This window comes from Melanostigma gelatinosum (genome assembly GCF_949748355.1).
Source record: "Melanostigma gelatinosum genome assembly, chromosome: 4".
NCBI lineage: Eukaryota > Metazoa > Chordata > Actinopteri > Perciformes > Zoarcidae > Melanostigma > Melanostigma gelatinosum.
In genome coordinates, this window is record NC_136637.1 from 18561667 (window position 1) to 18574188 (window position 12522).

The following is a 12522-nucleotide window of genomic DNA, read 5'->3' on the forward strand; positions in this document are numbered from 1 at the left end:
CCTCCGGGTAAAACAATGTTTTAGAAGCTGGCAGAGTCCGTCTGGACCTGGGTATGTTAGTTCAGGAACTCATGGCATCCTGTATAGGCAGCGTGTCCCCCGTTGCAAACATTTCCTCCATATCACAGCACTGCACCACTCACTGGAAACCTCAACAAAAATAGGCCAGCCAAGAGCCGGACCATTTTCACATCTCCAGAATGCCGGAGATCAAAGCCCAAAACAAACTCAAACCAACACTTGCAGAGTCTTCAATTTACCAGTGCTAGCACTGCAGCTTTTATCTCCTCTCCTCAGAATTTACACACGTGTAGAGGCGAACAATAGCAAACAGGGGGCGAAAAAAAAGACAACCAATTACAGGAGGATCCTCCGCTGTTGACGAGGTGGTCTTGGGCTGGAATTAAATTGCCGCGTCGGGGCCGAGCAGTTACTGGCTGCCACGATAAAACCCTTCAGAAGACACAGTAAAGGATTATCGGCTGGTACGGCTTTAATTGGCGGTTTTAATTAAGTCGCCAGCGATAGATCTGAGAGGCGCTAAAGGAGGACACCCTGAACACATCAAATACACCTCAGCGTGAAATAGCGGTTCAAGAGGAGACTGCGGCGGCTTTCATTAGCGGAGACCACATTTAATAAATCACTCAAAGTAGATCACATAAAAAGGTGTCATGTACCTCCTCTACAATATTATTAACAAATGGTAAGATGTGTTTCACAAGGGCAATTAGCTTCGGATTAGGGAGAATGTCTTTGCTTTTGAGGAAGCCTCCACTTTTGCTGACAAAAGCTAAACATACACGACAATCTCAAGTATTACAAGGGAAGTATTAGTTGGGGATTATGAACAGTGGCGCCTGCCAACATGGGAGGACTGAAGAGTACCCAGAGGCAGATTAATTTGCAGCTTAATGAGAAGATTATACAGCGTAATAGTCCAGTAGGTAAATAAAGCGTTCAAACCTGTAAGGGGACTTCAACACATGACTATATAATCACAATTGTCTGTTTGAAAGGTACAGTGCCTCGAGGTGGTGGAGCACCTTTTCTGCATTGTGTGGAGCTGCAGCCTGAACACCATTTCTTTTTTTTTTTCTTACTGAAAGTGAGGACAATGTACACAGTCTCCTGAGTCAATATGTCCAGGTAGGGTATGTTTACAGCTTCCAGCTCTGGTGTGGATGTCTCTGGATCAGCTTGGCACATTCGGATTCAGGGATTTTCACACTTGCTGTCTGTGATATCTTCTAGTCATTACACACAAATTCAGGGATTAAAGGTACTCGCACACCTATACATTCTTGGCGGTCACGCCGGTGTTGATGGATGGTTAGGGTCATAATATCCTGTAAAATAATTCTACTATAACACTGAACATGCTTTTATTTATTTGTTTGAAAAGGGGACACACTGCACTGCACTTATTGTAAGACGCTTTGGACAACAGCGTCTGCCAAAACACTTTAACACAATTTAACGTAATTAAATGTAAAAGTGAATTAGCATTATGAAGTAGGTCTCCTGCTGCTGCATCCTCAGAAGTCCCTGCTGCTGAAATGAACCCACAGATGATGCTGTGTCACTAGGGTCGGCACTTGGACATTGACTCCCACCCGTTTGTTTGCTTCTTGCTTACAAGATACACGCACGAACGACCAAAGATGTATAGCTTGAAAACCAGAATGGGCCAGAATCACCTACAAAACTGGGACTTTAGATAACCTGCAGTTATGGATGCCAAAATGCATTGCAACTGCACCGCTGCAGTCAATGGTACAGCAGGCAACTAATCAGAATAGAACCATAACAATCGGTAACAGTCAGGCTGTGCCGAATTGGTTTACAATTCGGCACACAAATGTCCAAACCAAGGTTGTGACAAAGCGTTACATCTCTGAAAACACCAGTGAACTATTTATTCAGAAGTTCTCCTCCACACCAGCCCTCTCTTGCCTCTCAGTCAATGAGCTTGTAGATGGCTTCAATTTTAAAGTTAAAAATATTATTGATGCCATTGCACCCACTAAAGTGAAGGTTGTCTCGGGTAAGCAAAGATCTCCTTGGAGAAATGCTACGCTGGTCAAAATAGAGAAACGAGAGTGTCGGAAAGCTGAGCGCAGGTGGCGAAAAACTAATCTCCAGGTTCACTGTGACATCTATAAAGAGAGACTTCGCAATTATAATTTGGAACTTAGAAATGCAAGGCAGTCATTCTTCTCTGACATCATAACCAAAAACAAGAACAATACACGCACCTTATTTGCTACCGTCGACAGGCTAACAAACCCTCCAGTGTCGGTAGCTGCTGAACTCCAATCCACCTGGGCATGCAATCGATTTGCCTCCTTTTTTACTGACAAAATTCAGAAAATTAGACAAGCAGTCAGTGCCTCCACATCAACCACAGGATATGTGTTGTCCCGATCTAACATCCATTCAAATATCATGACACAATTTCATTCAATCGACCGTAGAAGCCTAGAAGACATCATACAACATCTGAAGTCATCCTCCTGCTGCTTGGATATTCTACCAACACACTCTTTCAAAAATATTTCAAACTGCATGACCACTGATCTTTTACAAATTGTAAACACATCCCTTCTCTCAGGTGTCTTCCCACAAGCCCTAAAAACTGCAGTTATTAAACCATTCCTAAAGAAAGCTAGTTTAGACTCTGCAACGATGAAAAAAGGGCCGAGAATACTTTGTGTCTGTAGCTGATTACATATCAGAGCTGACTAAAATGACATGTGGTGTTCCCCAAGGTTCAATACTGGGGCCTCCTCTGTTCAACATCTACATGCTTCTACTAGCTCAGATTATGGAAAACAACAAAGTGTGTTATCATAATTATGCAGACGACACACAAATCTACATAACTATGTCACCAGGGGACTATAATCCCATACAAGGGCTGGGTAACTGCATTGAACAAATCAACAACTGGATGTGCCAGAATTTTCTTCAATTAAACAAAGATAAAACAGAAGTAATTGTTTTTGGTACCAAGGACGAACAATTGAAAATCACCACTCAGCTTCAGTCACTGATGTTAAAACCCACAAACCAAGCCAGAAATCTAGGTGTAGTTATGGATTCAGACCTCAACCTGAACAGCCATATCAAGACAATTACAAAATCAGCCTACTACCACCTGAAGAATATATCAAGGATTAGAGGACTTATGTCTCAACAGGATTTGGAAAAACTTGTCCATGCATTTATCTTCAGCAGACTGGACTACTGTAACGGTGTGTTTACAGGTCTCTGTAAAAAATCCGTCAGAAAGCTGCAGCTGATTCAGAACGCTGCAGCTCGAGTCCTCACTAAGACCAGGAGGGTGGACCACATCACTCCAGTTCTGAGGTCTTTGCACTGGCTTCCTGTCCAACAAAGAATTGACTTTAAAATCCTGCTGTTGGTTTACAAAGCACTGAATGGTTTGGGACCAAAATACATCTCCGATCTGCTACTACCTTATGAACCATCCCGACCCCTCAGGTCGTCTGGGACCGGTCTACTTTCTGTTCCCAGAGTCAGAACTAAACATGAAGAAGCAGCGTTCAGTTTTTCTGCTCCACATATCTGGAACAAAGTCCCAGAAAGCTGCAGGTCTGCTGAGACCCTCAGCTCATTTAAATCAAGATTGAAGACCTTTCTGTTTGCTGCTGCCTTTAATTGAACCACGTTCAATTAATATATTAATCAATTTCCTGCATTTCTGCATTTTACTACTGCATTTTATTTCTTACACTGTTTTTTAATTGTTTTTGAAATCTCCTTTTCTTTTGCCTTGTGTTTTGATGCTTTTAATGGTTTCATGTGAAGCACTTTGAATTACCTTGTTGTTGAAATGTGCTATACAAATAAACTTGCCTTGCCTTGCCTTACAAAACTCATATGTTGCAACTGATGGATCCCAACCATCTCGAGGATATTCAGCCAAATGATGTGTACACATGTTCCTCCAGAGACATTGTAAAAGTTGTATTTGTATTGCTCTTCCGCTGCTACGCTGAGCGTGCAGAGACAGGAAGGGAAAATTGAAGTATGTATTGTTTGTCCTGGCAAAGACCAGTCGCTCATTATTGGCCATTGGGGTCGTTTCGGATGTGACACACTGGCTATTATTCCCCTCCAGACCCGCAAGTCTGAAAATGTGAAAATGCCTGTTATGTAACACATTCCTCGCCACTAGAGTCTTTCAGCTTTGCGGTATCATCTGCTGTAATTCACCAGCAGTGCTGTAGCTTAACTGGATAGAGCCGAGGCGCTTTCAGGGTTTAAAGTTTTCCTCCCACTGGGGCCATTCATACTTGAAATGGCATTCAAATCAGGTTAATGTAAGGCACTCTGGATGAGCGCCTACACCAAGTGGTTATACATCCACAATTACGAACCAAAGCATGAACGCCCCTCTAGCTCCACTCTTTTCAAAATGTCTCTCTTTGCCCTCCACTTTCTTCTTGCAGGGAAAGAGCTTTCTTCCTTTCTTCCCCATCACCCACAGTTAACAAAGACTGCAGTGGCTGGGCCACACGGGCCAGTACCGCTGGTCTGTCCATGAAGGCGAAACATTTACTGTGGGCATCAGACTGATGACCGCAGCGTTCCTGTTCCCTTCAGAGTCGGAGGAAATGGTCTTTTTTATTGTCTTGGACGGCCAGCGCTGCCATAAGCTCACTTATCAGACAAAGAACATACCGGTACACCCCTGCAGAAAAACACAAAACTCTGGGACATGTACACACAATCATCTGGGGGGGGGGGGGGGGCGGGGGCAATTGCGTACCCATACACACAACTGGCAAGAACGTAGGGGTTTTCACAGACAAATGTCCCCGCTCGCAGAAAAAAAAAAGTAATAACAGCCAAAAGACGGGATACACTTTTCCCAGCAGGTGGTCCTCTTCCATTTAGATTATTCCAGCCAACAGCCAAACACAACCTGACAAGGGGGGTGGGGGGGTGCTGCTGTGGTATCTGGTACAGTACCAGCTGTTTCCTCTGCACGGTTACAGATAATTCACTAGACAGTCAGAGGGCTATCTTATCTCATGGCATTGCTGATATAAGGAGCAGCCTGTACTGGCCTTCATCTGCACAGTAAGTATGGAGGACCAGTGTGATTACCGGGGTTGTGGCGAGCTATTGCCAGAGGCTCCATGTACAGCCATCTTATCAGCTGCACCGCTGATTCCCCAGCAGGGGAGACGAGAGGAAAGAACAGCTCCAGGTCAGCGGGGGGGGGGGGGGGGGGGGGGGGGAATTCTTTGGTTCCGTCACCGTCGAATATGAAAACAAATACAATCTGAACTAGGGCAGACACTGAGGATTGTTTTCACCAGCGATTCATCTGTTGATTGTTTTCCATAACTTCATAACGACACCTACCGAGTGCTCGTTTTGTCTGACCAACAGTCTGGGAGTGAAGATGGTTAATTCACACTGGTATGAAACAAATGAGAAAAGCAGCCAATCAGAAGCTAGTGGTTGGCCTTTTGGCTTGACAATTGACTTGATTACATTTTCGATCATTCAACCACTCAAGTAAACGAGCAATTGTTTCTTCAACTGGTGTTTTTTTGGAGGTATTCATTTACATGTAAAAGCTGCACCAACAGCTATTTTCAAATTTAACAATGGGTCATGTGTCTTTGTGTAAGTGGTCACTTGTAGCAACAAACTCACGGAGAATTATCAGCTGACTTCTTTCAGCTCTACAGAGTTTCAGCTTCTTTCAGGTGATTGATTCGGTCATACCTAAACTTCAATGTTTGGATTTAGTCTCACTGCTCTCAACAACCTTTCCAGCTGCATCACACATCCGAGTAAAAGCCTTAATAAAAGCACCATAACGGCAGACAGACACGCGAGCGACTCGCTGGAGAACATAGTTTTGTGACACTTCCTGCTTGTAGGCAAGTTCTCCTTGGATGCGTTGTTTAAATAGCACGGCTGGCAACGCAGTTCTTCCTCTGTCTCTTCGACACAAACTGTAAACAGAAAACGCCCCGTGTCAGACGAACATCCCCAAACAAAGATGAACCAGGTACTCGGTTTAGTATAGAGTCTATTCCATCAGAACACAATCAGCCAGAGGCAGACACCGGTGGTTCAAAACTGCACCAGGTCATACGCCTAAACTCTCTTGAACTCCATCTATTTCCCGATGCTGTAAACTTTAGTCTAACTGCCATTATTTCTACCATTAGCAGATTATGGTCAGACAATTTCTACACATTCGAAAATGTTATTTTCTTTTCTTTTTCACCCCAAATCTATCGCCAACAATTCAGAGGAGTGCTCTCAAAATGCTTTCAAACCTGACCTTTTGTCGTACTCCAATTCACTTCCAAGCCCAATTTCATCTGGGAAGCAGCTTTAACTGTACTCAAAGCTTTAAAAACATTCTGTAAAAATAACGAGAACCTTTTCACCTGTCAAGCTCATCATTCGTGACTCACCTCCTGGCCATATTTTGTCCTTTAAAAAAAAAAAATGTATTGGGTTTATTTCCGCAATTTCTTTTTTCAGAGCAATTTCTGTGCGCACTTAATCTAATAATAATACATTTTATTTATATAGCGCTTTAAAGGGCACTCAAAGACACTTTACAGCAGGGGTCTCAAACTCATTTTCACTCCGGGCCACATCAGCATCATGGTTTCCCTCAAAGGGCCGGTTGTAAATGTAAGACTGTGTAAATGTAACTACTCCTAACATATTGGTAAATAACTGTCTGCATTTGATTGTTGTTTATTCAAGTGTAAAAATATTGTACATGCAGTTATATAAATGTAAACATATATTTAAGCACATTTCTGTTGTTATAACTTAAATCCTTTTAATTTAGGGTTAAGAAACCCACATCACTCTATCAAAGATCAAACTTTTAAAGAAAATAGCAAAGACAAATATCAAACACAAGTTATTACAATAACTTTGTTCAAAGCTTAAAATCCTTTCAAGGGTGCGTTTGCACAATCCCACATGAAGTATTTCATGTGTTTTTAAAGCCACGTTTGAAGTAGTCTTCAATGTACTCACAATACATTTCCATTTCAAATGTACAGTAACCAGCCAAAGAGCTGCTTCTGTGTTTAAGTATCTCATCATTATGTCTTTCTATCATAGTTTTGACTTTCTATCTCGGAATTATGACTTTCTATCATAGTTTTGACTTTCTATCTCGGAATTATGACTTTCTATCATAGTTATGACTTTCTATCTCATAATTTCGACGATGGGGATATTTTTATAATCAAGTCTAACTTTTTAAAAAAAAGAGGAAAAAAAAGATTTTTTTTTTTTTTTTGTGCTGGCGGATTCGCGGCCCACATAAAATGACGTGGCGGGCCGGACTCGGCCCGCGGGCCGGGAGTTTGAGACCCCTGCTTTACATGGTGCAAAAAGAAACAATAAAAGCATTTATAATAAGAACAAAACAGATGACATTGTAACAGTTAGGAATAACACAAAGAAAAAGAAAAAAACATACATAACTGACTTTACAGGTTAAAAGCAGATTTAAATAGGTGAGTTTTAAGTGCAGTTTTGAAAATGTCGAGTGACGGAGAATGTCTGAGTTGTTGGGGGAGGGAGTTCCAGAGGGAGGGGGCAGCAATGGAGAAGGCCCCCCGTCGATGTTTGCCCCGATAAAAAAAAACTAAAAAAAGGCCGTGATGAAGGGAGTTATGTCAAAGCGCCTCTGTGCCGATTAAAAATTCCGTCAATGCTGAAACATTATTATTCAATTGCTCTACAGAGAGTGGAGTAATCTAATTTCCACTTATTCCAAAGGGATTCTGGGTTTAAAACGTGTCTCCTTGTCTCCCATTTCATCACAGATATTCAAATAAATCCCTTCACATCTGGTGACGCCGACGAACAGCAGAGGGAGACCGATGTGGTTAGATTTGGGGGGGGTCAGCTTGTGGTGGAGCAGTTGGCTTACGAGCAAGTTTGCAGAGGTGAACTCATCTATCCGGTTTGTCCAAGCAGACGGTTGATTGCCCTGCAAACAACGCCTTTATTTGCAGGAAATTAAATAAATGTTTGTATCGCCCCCTTCCTCTGCACCACAAGCTTGTACGGGGAGGTATCAGGTTGTGCAAAAAACAGATGGCATTGGGGGGGGGGGGGGGGGGGTGGGGGGCTTATTGTGCACATGCTCAGGGGAGAGACTTTCAAAAGATAAACGTTTAAGAACAAAAATAAAAAGAAAGGCACCTCCATTCCAGTGTTCTGTCCCTATAGACTCGGACTAATTGCAAATCCTGCCAGTCTTACAATGGCTGTTGTGGACGCTTTGATGTTGGGGTCTGAATGCTCAACAGACCACAGGAAAAAGCGTCAGAGGGAAGCTGAGGCCGAGGCTGACTGGCAGCTTGCTTTGCTGCCGATATTTGTTTCAACCTCCGGGGAGTACTCACTGGTTCCCTCAAGCCGCATAATCCTCTTCTTCACTGTCCTATCTCAGTATATTCAGATGACTTATTTTTCGCCAGAATATTTGACAAATACACAGCTTTTATCACAGTCGTCAAGTGACCATGAAGCTGCAACTATCACAAATGCCCATTGCATGTTTCAAGACCAGAGGTGCCTTCCCACTGCTTATTTTAATACTTAAGTTTACAAAACCCTTTTGGTTTACCGTCATCGTCTTGCAGAGACGCGACATTTTTGAAAACCGGCTTTACTTGAGTAGCTGAACCCCACAAACAGTATGCATTTTACACAATTGAAAATAACTGTCAGCTAAAATCTTGTATCTTGCGGCACCATTTATTTCCTTATCATTTGAATTGCGTGTTTTTTATGCAAATGACCACTATAGAGGCTGACTTATTTTTCAGGACGATGGTGAATAAAGTTAGTCTGGAGCCTTGTCTGTATGTACTCCCCGAACAATTTCTTAGGAATCCATAAGGGACTTACGAAAAACTTGGATCGATTATCAGTATTTCTATCCCTGGCTACATCTTTGCATGCTTGTGTCTGGTACTCTTTTTAACCTTGCCACCTCCCCCATTCTCCCATCCAAAATGTCTGTGTGCTGATACGAGTGGGCAGCTATGACACACACACACACACACACACACACACACACAAACAAACAAACGCTCTGACACACCGCCAAAGTCAGACAGCGCTCTTGAGCTTATATATGGGGGGGCATAAAACAGGGCTGGCGGGCTTACGCACCGATACATTCTTTGCTTTGCAGCGTGAAGTTACTGTAATTGGAGTGCCTTCCAAAAAGTCTCCGCTTCTCCTGGAAGAATGGTATCAAAGCTGACAGCGTTCACTGGATTTGTCTTTGCCGAGCTCACGGGCCGAAATACAGCCAAAATACCCCAGCAGAACAGGTGCATGATTTTCACATATGCTATAAAGTATCTGCAAGATGTGTAAAGAAGAATGCTGATCATCCTTCCGTGGTAGTTTCTTCCTGTGATCTCGCTTCATGTCCTAAAATTCATCCAAACTTTAACGGACGTTTCAAAGGAAGACTTATATTTTCTCACTTTTCACCTATAAACCAGCTTTCATGTGAAAAGATTTAAAGCTACATGAAACCACACGATGCTCATATCCGGCTTATCTAGTCAATTCATTGAAGACAGTAATATTTATCCACATTCACATTACTGACCAAACACCAGTGTTACTGCTGATCCAAACCAATGCTTCTGAAACTGAAACAGGCACCGGAGACAACACTCTGGTGGGTCCCACATGACAGGACCGCTAATATGACTTAACGAGCGTGCGTCGGGACAACTTTCTTCGCGGACTCGCAGCTCAGAACTTGTTTGTTCAGCAGCTCATTAGATGCACAAAACGGGCATGCGTGAGTTTCTTCACCTTCTTCACTTCTTTCAACTCTGGACTACTAAAAAAAACTAAATACGATTTAAAATACCAATTATAAACCTGTGACAAATAGGACTGCACTGTGACTGGGGTCTCAACCTTGGCTCCACACAGTCTCCTCCTAATTGTTGAGACGGAGGACATAATGATTGTTCCCATGTTCACTTGTATTTAACAAGCTCATGGACGAATTATGCAAAAGTGGGCTTTTTGCATTGTATTTCATGTCCTCACCAGTGCCTGTGGAACACACTCTTACAGAGAGGAATTTAATGAGGAGAAACTTTGGGGGAGGGGGGGGTCGCCTGTTAGTCATCCAAAACCTTGAGGAAACAAATACAAATGAAGGTAACATTGGAGCACTTCCGTGTTTCATCAAATTCATTGATATTCATCCATTTTTTAATCCTTTCTCATGCATTGTTGTAGCCGTATTCATGCAGAGCATAATTAGACACATTTTCTGATGACATAATGTGCTTTCATCATAAAATACAGAATTCAGAAAAATATTTAACAGAATCTGAAATACAAATTAAACGGATTTCATAAGACCCTACGCTTTGAAAGCTTTTAAAACATCTGCAAAACAGCAAATTATTTTTGAATTATCACATAATTCCATCATAGAAGGCTCGTACTTATTTCATATTTTTAACTTTAACGGCAGCCCAAATCCAAACACTTTGCCGAGTGGCTGATATCATTTTTTCGGGGTATGTGCGCGTGTCTCCGTCTCAGCTTCCCTCTCTCCTCGAATACACATCTATCCTCCCACAGCTCCAGCTGTCACCCTTAAACGACTTAGAATGGTAACTATGGTAACTATGGCCACCATGCTGTACTTTTACGGTCACCCCCCTCATAATCATCATGGTGCCATTGTGGATGTTGTTGATAAAATTAGCATATATACAGTTTTAATCAGCAATTAGCTCATATACAGCTTAATCAGCAGCTAGTTTATATGCAGCTTTAAGTAGCAACTAGCTTATATACAGTTTATTCAACAGCTAGCTTATATACAGCTTAATCAGCAACTAGCTTATATATACAGTTTAATTAATCACTAGTATATTTGTAGTTTTAATAACCATTATCTTATGCAGCACTATTAACCACTTATACAGTGCTCACAACACAGCAAGGCCAGAGAGAAGCAGGTGAGAGGTTACTTATTTAACTGCGTCACAAAAGAACAGGCAGCCATCTTTAGAGAAGATAAGGAAGACACAATAGACAGTGAGATTCAAGCGAGGGCCAACGCCCAGCTGAGCCCGGCTTTCTCCACACACTCTTTCCCAGGTCCTCTCGCCTCAAAATCTCACTCACACTGACGGAAACCAACGCCTATTGGGAGGGGCCAAAGGTGAATGGACATTCACGGCCTCCACCCAGGTGTCATAACGTACAAACGTGCCACGCCTGCATCTTTGACTTTGGCCAATGTGTAGCAAGGGGCGGACCCCATATATTAAGGATGATGCTGATGTGTTGAAGCGTGTCTAATGGTGAATCTCTGCGAGTGAAACTATTAGTGTCCCGTGCACGTATTACTGCAGGGCTGAATAACTTTGTTCGATAAATAAACCTATTGCTTTTGATTTAAACTATACGCCTCTGAGAGCTTCTGTTTCATTCTTAAACCTGCTCTAAGTGTGAAAAACAGCTACAGCACATTTTTTCACAACAATGTTGAGATTTCGAGACCTCTCCCAATCTCCTGATCCTGATTTGCATAATGTGAAGAATGGCGCCGCTGAGCGGGGGGGGGGGGGGGGGGGGGGACAACTGGCTGGGTTTCATGCGCGACTGAAAAATGATCAGCAGATGTGAAGCTCGGTAATTGAAATAAGATGGAAAGATGGAAACATGGCGACTGGAAAGGTGTGTGTGTGTGTGTGTGTGTGTGTGTGTGTGTGTGTGTGTGTGTGTGTGTGTGTGTGTGTGTGTTTGCTCCCAGGAGTTTCTTCCATCTCCTCCTGACTACCAGCATTGACAGATATACTCCTTTTTTTATCTTCCTCTCTACTGCCGGCGTGTGTGTTTGCCCTGGATAACCTAAAAGAAGTTGTCGCTGTCCGCTGCCAGCTTCACGTCCACTGTCTGACAGGGCACTGTTATTGGCAGCCGGAGCCAACGGGAATGCTTTGAGCTTGTAAGGAACAATGTACACCAAGTCCGATGTTTCCAATCTCGAAGCTGAGATTGGAGAGGTTAGCCTTTTGTGGCCTAAGGGGCACATGTTTTCCATTTATCCTTCATTCAATCAGGTACTGTCGTTGTGATTGGTATTGCTCTGTGAAAAAAAGGCCCACCAATGCTGCTGAAAAACCTCAGAGGGGGAAACACTAAATGTACGCACATTAATTGCGAGGAAACAATTCAGAACAAAACAATCTTCTCAAATCTCCCCTTGGGGCCAACGATTTATATATATATACGATTTTATTGTACTCGGCCATCTCTCTTGGTGTGTATCTGTTTGCCATTGCTGGTGTGAGGTCACCCAACACCCAGTAGGTTTTACTGTGTATTATCGGTACAGAAAACTAAGATCTGAAAACACAGCGGTGCAGAGTATTCTGCAGGTATCAAAAGCAAAATGACGACCTTTTCGGTGCAACCTAAAAC

At 42.7% G+C, this 12522-nt stretch overlaps 1 protein-coding gene across 1 annotated transcript in view; it reads right to left on the bottom strand.

The window, feature by feature from the left end:
- LOC306775968 (carboxyl-terminal PDZ ligand of neuronal nitric oxide synthase protein-like) overlaps positions 1-12522 on the bottom strand; it is a gene marked incomplete at its 5' end in the record, with an annotated part of 115665 nt that overhangs the window by 82264 nt on the left and 20879 nt on the right. The gene's annotated exons all lie outside the window — the stretch shown is intronic.